Source organism: Pinus tabuliformis, chromosome J (assembly GCF_031772625.1).
Source record: "Pinus tabuliformis cultivar Carrire ecotype Pingquan chromosome J, CPIR1, whole genome shotgun sequence".
Taxonomy (NCBI): Eukaryota; Viridiplantae; Streptophyta; class Pinopsida; order Pinales; family Pinaceae; genus Pinus; species Pinus tabuliformis.
The window spans coordinates 1,235,213,528-1,235,226,402 of NC_142295.1; positions in this window are offsets into that span (position 1 = coordinate 1,235,213,528).

Genomic DNA, 12,875 nt, shown 5'->3' on the forward strand with positions numbered 1-12,875 from the left:
CAGTGAGTCACCGAAGTTGTTCATTTTTTTGTAAGGGAAGTCTCTAATTTCCAAGTCCTTATTGCTGATGGGGGGACAATGAAATGTGAAGGCCGCTGTGAAAATATTAAACTTCAGATGGGAGAATACCACCTAAAGACCCACATGTTTGTGATTAACATGGGTGGTTGTGACATTGTCTTGGGTGTTGAATGGCTTCGCACAGTAGGCCCAATCACAATGGATTTCCAGGAGTTATATATGAGCTTTAAGCAGAATGACCACATGCATACACTCTATGGACTCCAGGCAGGTGCTCCTTCTATCATCAGCTCGCATCGAATGGAAAAGTTGTTGAAAAAGGGCCATCATGGAGTTATCGCATAGTTTAATGCCATCTAGGGCATAGAGCCCACTACTCTTCATATTCATTCTGAGATGAAATAGGTCTTAAACTGCCACCAGTAGGTATTTGACAAACCTAAAGAGCTTCCACCCTCTAGATGGGAATATGATAATAGCATCACTTTGGTCCTAGGGGCACAACCGCCAAATGTGCGACCATATCGATATCCTTTTGCCCAAAAGAATGAAATTGAAAAACTCATCAAGGAACTACTTGAAGTCAGTGTTATTCGTTCTAGCATGAGTCCTTATTCATCACCAGTGGTCATGGTGCTCAAGAAAGATGGGGAATGGCGCATGTGTCCAGACTTTCGGTCCCTCAGCAAGCTCTCTATCAAAGACAAATTCCCTATCTCGGTTGTTGATGATCTTCTTGATGAACTACATGGTGCTCAATTCTTTACTAAGCTAGATCTTCGCTTTGACTATCACCAAATATGCATGAAAGAACTAGACATTCCCAAGACTTCTTTCTGAACTCATGAAGGTCGTTACGAATTCTTGGTCATGCCATTTGGTCTCTGTAATGCTCCATCCACTTTTCAAAGCCTCATGAATCACCTGTTGAAACCATATCTCTAAAAATTTTGTCCTTGTTTTCTTTGATGACATTCTCATCTACAGCCTAACCTGGGAAAAACATCTTCAGCATGTAGATCTGATCTTGCAACTGCTCCAGAATCACAAATTATTTGTCAAATTGTCCAAGTGCTCTTTTGGCATGGAAGAAGGCAAGTATTTGGGACACATTGTGGTCGTGAAGGTGTCAGGGTTGATCCCAAAAAGATACAGTCAATGCAAGATTGACCCCAACCAAAAATCTTGAAGAGTTTGAGGGGATTCTTGGGTCTCATTGGCCACTATTGCAAAGTTGTCCGCAATTATGGCTGCATTTATAGACCCCTCACTAAGCTTCTCAAGAAAAATTCATTCCTCTGGACTGATGCATCACAACAGGCATTTATGGCTCTCAAACAGGCCATGTGTTCCACTCCAGTATTGGCACTACCCGACTTCACTAAATCTTTTTTGATTGAATGTGATGCTTTAGGTACTTGTATTGGTGTTGTCTTAATGCAGGAAGGTCGACCCTTGGCTTTCACCAGCCAACAATTGAGTGGGAAACATATGGGAAAATCTACCTATGATAAAGAGATGATGGCCATCTTACATGCAGTGGATACATGGCGACCATACTTATTGGGTGGTGTTTCCAAATCCGCACATACCATCAAAGGCTCAAATATTTTTTGGAGCAACGTCTATCCTCGCCATAGCAAAATAAGTGGCTGGCAAAAACGTTTGGATATGATTATGAGATAATTTACAAGAAAGGGCGTGATAATGTAGTAGCAGATGCTTTATCACGCCAATTTGAGGATGAAAGAACCCTGCTATCAATCTCTCTTCCCATAACAGATTGGATTGAAGAAGCCCGCAAGGAATGGATTTCACAACCCTCTCTCTCCCAACTCATTAATAACTTGAGAGAAGATCCTAATTCCTTAATTTTCTACTTTTGGAAGGATGAGATTCTTCGCTACAAGGATTGAGTAGTTATATCACCGACATCCACCCTCAAAACGCGCATTTTGGCAGGGCTACACTCATCTCCCACTGCAAGCCTGTTGTGGTATTCAACAACCCCCCATTTATTAATGATAGTAGCTAATATTACGTTAATAAATGGGGACACTTCAAAAAATCTATCCAAAAAACAAAACTTAGCACTTAGGAATTTCTTTTCTTTTTGGAATAAAACAAAGAAAACAATCAAAACCCCCCTTTTTTAGAAATCTACTAAACACTTACCTTCTCACATATAGCATGATTAAAACCCACCAAAAGACTTTCTAAAAATCCAAAATCAGGAAAAATGATTAAGTAAGGACTCTATGCTCGAAACTATCATAAAATCCGACATAAACTAAGTCCTTAAAGATTTTTTAGGCTTAAGTCTCACATCACATATCACCATTAATAAAGGGTCTGATTTAAAAAGGTCATTGTGAAACTGCGATGGCGTTGTAACCTTTATCGCATCGCATTCCGACCATTCAAACGAACACCGTGTACTTACCACCAGCCGATATTGCGAAATGCGATTAAAACCTGGACCCACTCCTTAAATATCATACGCAAATGTTTTAGGTCTGCCACTCAGTAAAAGGGGTCTTTTACATAGGATAAACCTGGAAATTAGCTACGTTTCGAAACAATTTACGAGCGGCTCGCATCTCGCATCTCACAGAAACACAGCGGGAGGTAAGAAAGGCGGAAAAGCATATTGCGATATTGCGATCTACGACATTGCTTCACGAATCGCACAATCGCTATCATTGTAGTTCAAAGGCTCGTCACCCTAGAAGCTTTCTTCCTGTCTTACGATGCAAACATTTATGAGCATTAAAGCTAATGGATAACGAATCATTAGTGGGCATTTATTAAGAGATAATGCATTTATGTGTGAAAATCCATTTAGCGTGATATCATATCTTCTTACGTGCGTTCAAATAACACTCCTTTTATCACCTTTACAGGCTATCTGCATTATTTCATTTTATGTTCATCTTTGTGTATCTGATTGTTGTTGTTCTTCACTTTCAGGAAAAATCCGCAGAGCAAAGCGTTGAGAACAATGGTGAAGAAAGGCAAGGCAATTGCCTCTGAGAAGTCAGAAATGACTCCTTTGTTTACAGATACTACATGCAACAAAGAGGGAGGAACCTCTACATGGGAGGCTATGTATGATATACTGGAGGAGGAGCAACCGAGGATTATGTAAACAAAAATTACAGTTGTGTTGAAGCCCTGAAAATCGGGTCTACAACAAGGGGGATACCCGCCCGGTCCGGACCTTGGTTGGCAGCTCCTTATCCGTTTGGTATAGCGGGTCCGACTGGGGATATGGAACCAGTTTCCCAATTTAAGAGTGTGTGTGTGTAGAATTTGATGTTCCTGATCTAACAGTTCCTAATTAAGATATTCTAATTCTATACTAACCCGGGGTGTAATTATTCTATTATGCGATCTAAAAAGATTTCAAATAACAACTGGTAATAAAGATCATTCAGCCATTATAAGAAAAGAAATCAGTAAGGATGAACCACTTCGTATAAAAAGTTAGATGAAACAGTTGTGAAAAACATATTGCATAATGAGCTATTCATACATTAAGCATAAATAAATAACTATCACCGTACAAAAGTGCCAAATGATAACTCAGGCATTCATGCAGTAATACATAAACAACTAAAAACTGTATATCACTTTAACACATAAGCAGAAATGGTTAAGAGATAAAAGTACCATTTATAACTAGTCCTACTCATGAGCTTCAAGCGACAATGATTTATCTCTCCTTGATCTAACATCCACTAAGAGTACAGAAGTGCAACATCAGTAGCAGATATTAAATGCAAACATCAACAAATCCTGTTCCATTCATTCATCAAAACCTCCTCGGAGGGTGCAAAAGTGCATGTTCTGAGGACAAGTTTTTGATAAATTTCTGGACCCTTCTCTAAATGCATGAGAAGGGTTTAAATACTACTAACTAAATCTAAAAATAACTTATTTACAAAAATTCAGGATACGGTTTAAATGACCGTCCTTTTTCTAAGCAAAATTAAAGCAAAACTATTTCTAAAATTAAATCTAATATCTAACTATTTCTGCATTTGCTCCTTAACGGTGCAAGCATTCAGTATTTGCTTGAGTAGAGTCGGCTGACTGTCTCCCGCTTTTAATTGAGCTAACCAAACATAAGTGGCAAGAGCTGGCACAATCTCCTCAGCATAATTGATGATATCTTTGAAAGTCATCCACTGACTATGTGGCTTTACTGTGTATGCCCAGTAATAATCCCAGTTCAACTTGGTTAACCCTTGGATCGCTTTTGCCTTTCTTTAGCTTTCTGTTTCCAGTGTCGCCTCTTGCAATTTTTTTTGGGGTTTGCAGGTAACTGAGCCATTAGAAGCTTTCCTTCTCGAGCAATTTTCTCAGCGATGCGCGATTAGTGCTAGGCGCTAATCGCGCATCAGAAACTACCTCCGTTCCTTGGTCTGAGCTTCTCTGATGCATCTTTCACCTTTTGCGCCTCTTTCTCTTTTCAGGCATAAAGCTCAAAATTTGTAAAAATAATGATTTCGTGAGCTTTTGACCTTGAGCATTAAACTGTCTGTTTCTGATATCAGCATCGTTCAGTACTCATTTAACCATGGTTGTATATGAGAGATCTGTACTGGATGGCTCAGCAGAATTCTGTGAACCTGCGACTCTGTTGCATGCGGTGTCTGTGTATACGGGTGCCATTTCTCTGTCTTTAGACATTGGAGCCTTGCCCTTTTTCCCCATAGTTTCCTGCACATTGCTTTGTATAACTTTTGTTCTTCGTTCCTGCAGTTTACAAATGAGGTGAAAGTAATGACAAAAATAATGACAGGAAAGCTTTAAATGCCAAAGATATGCAAAAACACGCCACCTTACGTGAACTGGCTTTTCGATAAACACAAAACCATATTTCATTAACAACTGGCATATAACTCATTAATTATCATTAAAGCGCGTAACCAGTTCTTGGTTTATGAAACTTTTTCTTGAATATTGAGCCAGGAAAATCTGCGATGGAATGTTTCTTCGATTTGCATCGCATTATCGCATATCGCTACATCAGATTATCGCAATATCGCCACACCGGATTATCGCAATGTCGTAATATCGTAATATCGCAGATCGCTTAATCGTTTAATCGTTATGTGTATTTTATGCGGTTTTGCGATATGCGATATGTGATATCGCATATCGGCGATTTTAAGGTTTCCAACGTGAGTGCTCATTAATGCATGCGATGCGATGGAGTTCACGTCGCAATCTCACATTTTTATCATTTTGGCTCATAAGAAGATACCTTATCATTCTTTGCGTGATGGGATATCTCTTTAAGGAGTTTTTAAAATTTTTTGACTAAGGGCCCCCACTTATTTAGTATTAGCAATAACACTGGATAAGAAGGGGGGTTGTTGGTGGCCACAACAATTGGTGATTCACTTGGAAGAACCAGTTATCTTTGTTTTTCTATTGAATTTTCTAAACTTCCAAAACAGGAAATTTTTCAGAAAGTTAAACTTTATTATGGAAAGATAAAGTACATTATGTTCTAACTTGTCTGACATTTTGTTTCAACTATTTTCAGTTTTGATTATTTGCTCCCTCAGGCTAGTCCTTGTATCTACATCAGTCATTACTTGGTCTGTAAAGATAAAACAAAGTCTTCTCTGTAAACCAGTTTTAAATGTGCTCATTTGTCGTAGGTAGAGCCTCTGCTGCCAGCAAGCGTTTATAGCCTCGGCAGGGTTACCTGTTACCCAGCAATGATCCTATATCCTACTTAAAGCAACCTACAACTCTCAAAGAAGAATCCACATCCACACTTATTGCTTTGATTTTCTTTTTACTCTTAAAGAACAATGTCTTGGTTTGATAGCCAATTTATGACACGGTCATTCACTTGATTTATAACTTTGCTGAACAAGCTTCCTCGTGATGAGACCCCTTGTCTTTTGATTGCAACAATCTTGAGTCATTGCCCTGTTGTGGTGCACAGTATTTGGCAAAGTCAGCAAGTTATAATATCTGTGATTATGATAAGCCGGCTCATGATGAGACCTCTTATTCTTCAAGATGAAGTGTATCCTTGGGTTGTTCCTCTGAAAGTTGTGATTTCCTTAGCAGGGAGGAAGTCATTGTTTCCTTAAGATAGCTCTGGACGACAATAATAGAGTTTTTGGAAATAGGTGTTCTACAGAGAATCTTTATTTTGTTATTGATACCTTTCATTGTACTGACATAAAACAATTTCTTCACTAAATGTTGTTTTCATCAAACTTTATGAAGTTGAAACTAATATCATATCTAGGCTAGAGTCTTTAACTGTATCTTTCAATAATAAAGATCAATTTTCCAAAATATTTACTATTTATACAAGCGAAAAATAAAATCTGAAAGAGAATTGGTATTTCATTCGTAAATGCCTAATGTAACCACTCACAACTGGTTTTATTATGAAAAGAAAAACAATTACTCTACAAAATAGAAGAATAATCTTCTATGGAAAATATTTCTTGAGAATTTGTCCATTAACAGGCAAAGAGTCTCTCTTACCTGCTAAATCCTGTAACACAAACGTTGATGGACCTATGACTTCTATAATTTGAAAAGGACCAAGCCACATTCTTTGAAATTTTGTATGTTTCCCTTTTTCTTCATGAGCATTGTCCCATTTTAAAACTAAATCTCCTATCTGAAAATCTTTTCTAGTCATTATGTTCGAATCGAAAGAGGATTTTACTAGTGCTTGATGATGAGCATGGATTTTCTTAGCCTGTTCTCGTTGTTCTTCTAATTTGATTATTTCCATTTGTCTTAGCTGTAAGGAGGAAGTTGGTACTTCATCAATGTATTGAACTAGAGACAAAGAGGGAATTGCTAAATGAGTTGGAAGAACCACTTCTTTCCCATAATCTAAATTAAAGGGAGAAGTGCTGATAGAAGCTTTTTTCGTTATTTGGTCTGCCCATAAAGCATATATTAAAGACTTATGCCAATTTTTATGATTTTGGTCAACTGTTCTTTTGATAATCCTGATTAGGTTTTTATTTGTAGACTCAGCTAACCCATTGCCTTGTGGGTAATAATTGGCCGAATATTTAAGTTTGAATCCTCTTTTAAGTGCAAATTCAGTCATTGCATTTCCAGAAAAGTATGATGCATTATCAAACATTAAAGCGGAAGGCAATCCAAACCTGGTGATTATAAATTGATCTATGAACTCAATGATAATTTCAGCATTAGCCGTCTTGAGTGGAACTGCTTCTACCCACTTAGTAAAATAGTCTGTTGCTGCAAGGATATATCTATGCTGCTTAGAAGAGTGAGGAACGATCTCACCTATTATGTCCAATCCCCACTGACTGAAAGGTTGCTCAATATTAACTGGTTGTAGTGGCAAGGATGGCTTCTTTTGTCTCCCAGCAGTAGTTTGGCAGACTTGACATTTCCTCACTTAACTGTGCGAGTCTTTGAATAATGTGGGCTAGTAATACCCTGCGCGCAAGATTTTATGTGTAGTAGCATCTCCAGCATAGTGTCCGCCTGCTGGCCCATCGTGGAGTTCCTGCAAAACTTTTTCAGCTTCAGATTTCTCAAGACATCTAAGGAGAACAGAATCATAATTTTTTCTAAAAAGAATATCATTTATGAGCTGATATTGTTTGGCTTTCAACCTTAGAGCTCTTTTCCTAGTATGATCGAGGTGTGAAGGAGCATACCATTTCTTAAGATAACAAATGATATCAGCGTATAATGATTCTGCATCGTTTAGGCTTACCTCGTACATTTGCACCTCTGCAGAAGGAATTTCAGAAATTTGCGACGCTCCAGCCAGCATTTTGCAAAAGCCTTGACCTTTTACAATGTTTGCTGGTTTAATTTCTATGTCATATTCCTCTAAGGCAGTAACCCAATTGGCCCTTTTCTCACCCATATCCTTTTGTACTAGAAGATTCCGTACCGCTGGAAACGGTACTATAATTTTAGTATGGGTTTTCAGTAGAAAAGGTCTGAAGTATTTGATTGCTTTGAAGACAGCATAAGCTTGTTTCTCCACATCTGAATAATTTAATTCAGCACCCTGTAAATTTGAACTGAAAAAAGCAATTGGGGCTTCCGCTTTTTCTTGATTTGCTTGAGTGAGTATCGCAGCATATGACCTATCTGAGGCAAATGTATATAAAATAAAAGGCTCTGAGAAATTCGATTGAATGCTTCGTGTTCATCTTGGCCCCATTTAAAATTTGAGTTCTTTTTAATCATGGTTTGTAAAGGAGACACGATTCGTGAAAAATCTGGAACAAATCTCTTTACAAAGTTGATCTGACCAAGGAAAGATTGCATGGCTTTTTTGTTGTGAGGTAGGGATATTTCAGAAATCTCTCTGATTCTGTCGGAATCGATGTGAATACTAGATTTTGACACTATGAATCCTAGAAGTTTCCCTTCACTTAATGCGAAAAAGGATTTTTTCGGGTTAAGTGAAATTCCATACCTTAAACAACGTTGGAAGATTTGTTTTAAATCTCTAAGATGGTCGCTTCGTTTCTTGGAATACACGGTTATATCATCCAAATAAATTACTACAGATTTATTGATTAAACCTTTGAATGCGATGTCCATGGCTCTCTGAAATGTGGCACCAGTGTTAATCAAACCAAATGGCATCTTTCGATATGCGTATGTGCCCCATTTAGTTCTGAATGTGGTTTTTAATTGATCATCAGGATGTACCAACACTTGATTGTATCCTGAAAATCCATCCAAGAAAGACATTAATTCTGAGCCCACCACTGCCTGCAATATCTGTTCCATAGGTGGTAAGGGAAAATTATCTTTTTGGCAGGCCTTGTTAAGGTTTCGAAAGTCAATGCAAATTCTAATATCTCCATTTTTCTTTCTAACAGGTACCATATTGGAGACCCATTTAGAATGTCTGACGGGAAAGATTATTTTGGCTTTCAATAACTTATTGAGTTCAGTCTTTATCTGATTTTCTAAATTGGGATGGATCTTTCTCAATTTTTGTTAGACATGTTTTTCATTATCGGTCATTGGAATAGTATGTTGGATGATGGAAGTGTCGTATGTTTTGAGTTCATCATAGTTCCAAGCAAAAACATTTTTATATTGTCTCAAAAGACGAATATATGCTAGTTTTTCTTTAGGGGCTAGGCTGAGACCTAGATTAATGTTTTGTGGTTTGGCATCGGTTCCTAGGTTTACTAATTCGTAGTTCAAAGTTGAACTTTGGAGTTTTGAATTGGTAGACCTTTTAAACAGATCTTTCAAATCGTACAAGTCTTCTAACTTGACTACCGACTTAGGTATAGCATTGTTAGTGCTATATTGTTGTAATTGTCGATCATGTTGGTCTTCGTCAATTATTTGATTGGAGTAGGATCCTTCAGATGTGAGGAAATTTACGATATCAGGATCGTCGTTGAATATTCTCCAATTTGTGATGTTATCAGGAATGGACGGTCTAAAGATTAATTCTATTGAGAATCTATCTGGACTAAAATCTTCTGAAGGAATGAGCTTAGAAGCTACGTTAGCTAACAGGTCTGCACTTGCATTCTGGAGTCTGGGAATTGAAGAAATATTAAATGCTATAAAATGCTTAGTCAGATCTTGAACTAAGGATTGATAATGTTTTAAATGACCTGATAAGCAATGTATAGTATTACGTACCTGTCTGACTACAATTTCAGAGTCTCCGAACACTTGAAGGTACTTGACGTCTAACCCGATTGCTTTGTACAACCCTTGGACTAAAGCCTCATATTCTGCTGTATTGTTGGTGCAATCAAATTCGAGTCAGCATGTGAGCATAATTTTATCTCCTTCTGGACTAATTAGAACGCATCCTACTCCTGCTCCTTCGTTAGATTTAGAACCATCAAAAAATAATTTCCAAAACAAAGATTTATTTACAGGACTATCTAAAAAATTGATACATTTTGAACTATCCGTTTGAGAAATTTTTTTGACTTGGGACAAAACAAAATGTTCTAAATAAGGTGACGTATGAGCATTAAAATTGCCGAGGAAAGAATCTACTGAGTAATTGCCAATAATGCTACTGTTATATGCTACTGGTTCATTTTCCCCCTCTAGCTCCGTTACTATGTATTTCTGATGTAGTTCTCGTTCAACTTTTATTTGATTTGGCTTACCATTGTAGGGCAGCCACATGTGCGACCAGTCAGTTGCGAAGTATCCATGCAGTTTTTCTGACCAATCCCTGCTAAGAATTAAGCCATAAAATTCTAGAATATCAGCAACTAAAATGTCAATAACTTGACATACCTTTGGGTTGGATGACAGCCTTATGGTTACTTGATTTAGTTTGCTGATCACTTCGACTTGAGATCGATCTAGCTGAACTATGCGCACAGCGGATTTCTGTGGTTGAACGTTTAATTTGGCACATATGGACTTTGGTAAAATATTCGATGAAGCACCAGAATCCACTAAGCAATTGTGCACATTTTTATTGAAAATTTCATAAGGAGAAAAGGGGGAGTGTGAGATCTCGATCTTCCTCCAATTAAAGTGATGTCGTTTGGATCAATCTTATTGGTCGCATTAGTTGGAGGTCTTCCCATGTTATGGGAAGCTTGAGAAAGTACAGCGGCAGGCAAAGGTGCAACTGGCACAGCATGTAATTCCTTCAACATTATCTTTTGTTGATGCTTTAACTTGCTCAATTCGTAAAGAGTGATGTTGGCCCTAGTCTTTTTTATATCTTCTATAATATTATACTCCATTTCATCCGAAACGATCAACGTTTTAGATGGAGTTGATGAATCTGTTTGGACTGGGCTGGTTTGAGTCGCTTTAGATGTCGTTTTCTTTGATGCGACTTTATCCTTTATTGCAGAGCTTGCGCTCTTTGGCTTAGGGACAGTTTGGGGAGGATCAAGCTGATTTCTACTTCGTGTGCTAACTGGGAATACTTCTTGATCTTCTTCTTGTGGGAGGATGAAACCCCACATTCCTTGTAATTCTACAACTTCTTCTTCATCGGTTTGCCATTCAGTGCAATTTCCTCTTCCTTTTCTTCGGATTCAGCATTTGTAATAGCATTAGGTGGCTTTGAATCCATTGAAGGGCCTCTTTTAAAAGCTCTGTAGGGCCTTTTTGAAGAAGTTTCTGCTACTTGCTTTCTGATGTCGACCATTTCATTGGACATGGTCTTCAGAACTTTCTGCAATCCCTCCAAATCGAATGGATCTTTGGCTTTTTTCTTCTTGGAATCTTCTTTGAAGGTGACTTTCTTGGATTTCCATTCCTCTATCGCGGATTTCTTCTCTAAGGCTATTATACGTTTCTCTACTACTATTGCTTCTCTCATGTTTTCGGCTAAGGTTGTTTTATTAGCCCTGTTCACGAAGATTGCTATGTTTGATGGTAAAGAAGTGATATACCATTCACTTCGTACTTCTTCGCTAGGCTGGGAAGCAGTAGGAATTTTGTTTAGAATTTTATTGAAACGTAGATTGAAATCTTTGATAGGCTCTCTTGTTTCGGCCCTAAGGTTAGATAGATCGTTTATTAGCGTTGTCGTAGACCTGTCATCACCAAACTTGGTTAGGAATTGCTCTTGGAAGATGTCCCAACTAGTGATAGATCCAGAGGGTAATGAAAAATACCATGATCCGGGTGATCCTTGCAGAGTGTAAGGAAAAATTCGAACAACAACATCTTCATTAGTAACCCCATTGAGATTAATGGATAGCATAAAGTTGTTTATGTGCTCTTCTGCTAGCATGCCTGCCTCGGGATTGAACTTAGGCAGCCATTTCTCAGGATGGGCCGGTATTTGACTCAAGGGTGCAGGCATTAAGACTGCCCCAGGGTTATTCCATGGAGTTTGGGCCATTGCTGAACTACTAACAGAGGAAAGTGCAGAAGATGATCCCTGCGGTTGGGAGGATGAGGATATTACGATCGTAGATGATTGAGGAGGAGTTGTGGGGGTTCCAGTGGGTGGATTGACAATGGTCTGAAGTGGAGGAGTGGATGGTTGACTTCGCGGTGAAGAGGTTGAGATGGATGATGATGATGAAAGAGTCTCACTGTCGGACCCTTTAGGTGACTTCCTTTCTCTTTTCCTTTTGGGAAGAGGTAATTCGGTTGGTTTAGCACCAAACTTTTCACTCTTTAATCTGGTCAGGGGATGAGCAGGGTTATATTGCGAAGTCACGCTGCCTTGAGATTTATCAGATCTTTGAGGAGAAATAGAAAATCGCTGAAGTTTGTGAATCAGAGATTCGACTTTAGGAAGTTCAATAGTAGATTGTTCTGAAATGTCAGGGTTTGTAGCAGCGGTTGATGCTCCAACAACTTCTAACTCTGGATTTAAGTGTAATGGAGAAGTCGGGGGAGATGGTGAGGGTGATTTACTCTCAGAATGGTATTTTGATTTAGATTTACTTGCCATTCATAGTTTCATGCCCTCCTTCTAGCGCCAAATATGTTGAAGCCCCGAAAATCGGGTCTACAACAAGGGGGATACCTACCCGGTCCGGACCTTGGTTGGCAGCTCCTTATCCGTTTGGTATAGCGGGTCCGACTAGGGATATGGGACCAGTTTCCCAATTTATGAGTGTGTGTGTGTAGAATTTGATGTTCCTGATCTAACAGTTCCTATTTAAGATATTCTAATTCTAACTTTAATCTAATGCTATGCTATTGTATTCTAATAAGCAACAACATCTAAGTCTATACTAACCCAGGGTGTAATTCTTCTATTATGTGATCTAAAAAGATTTCAAATAACAACTGGTAATAAAGATCATTCAGCCATTATAAGAAAAGAAATTAGTAAGGATGAACCACTTCGCATAAAAAGTTAGACGAAACAGCTGTGAAAA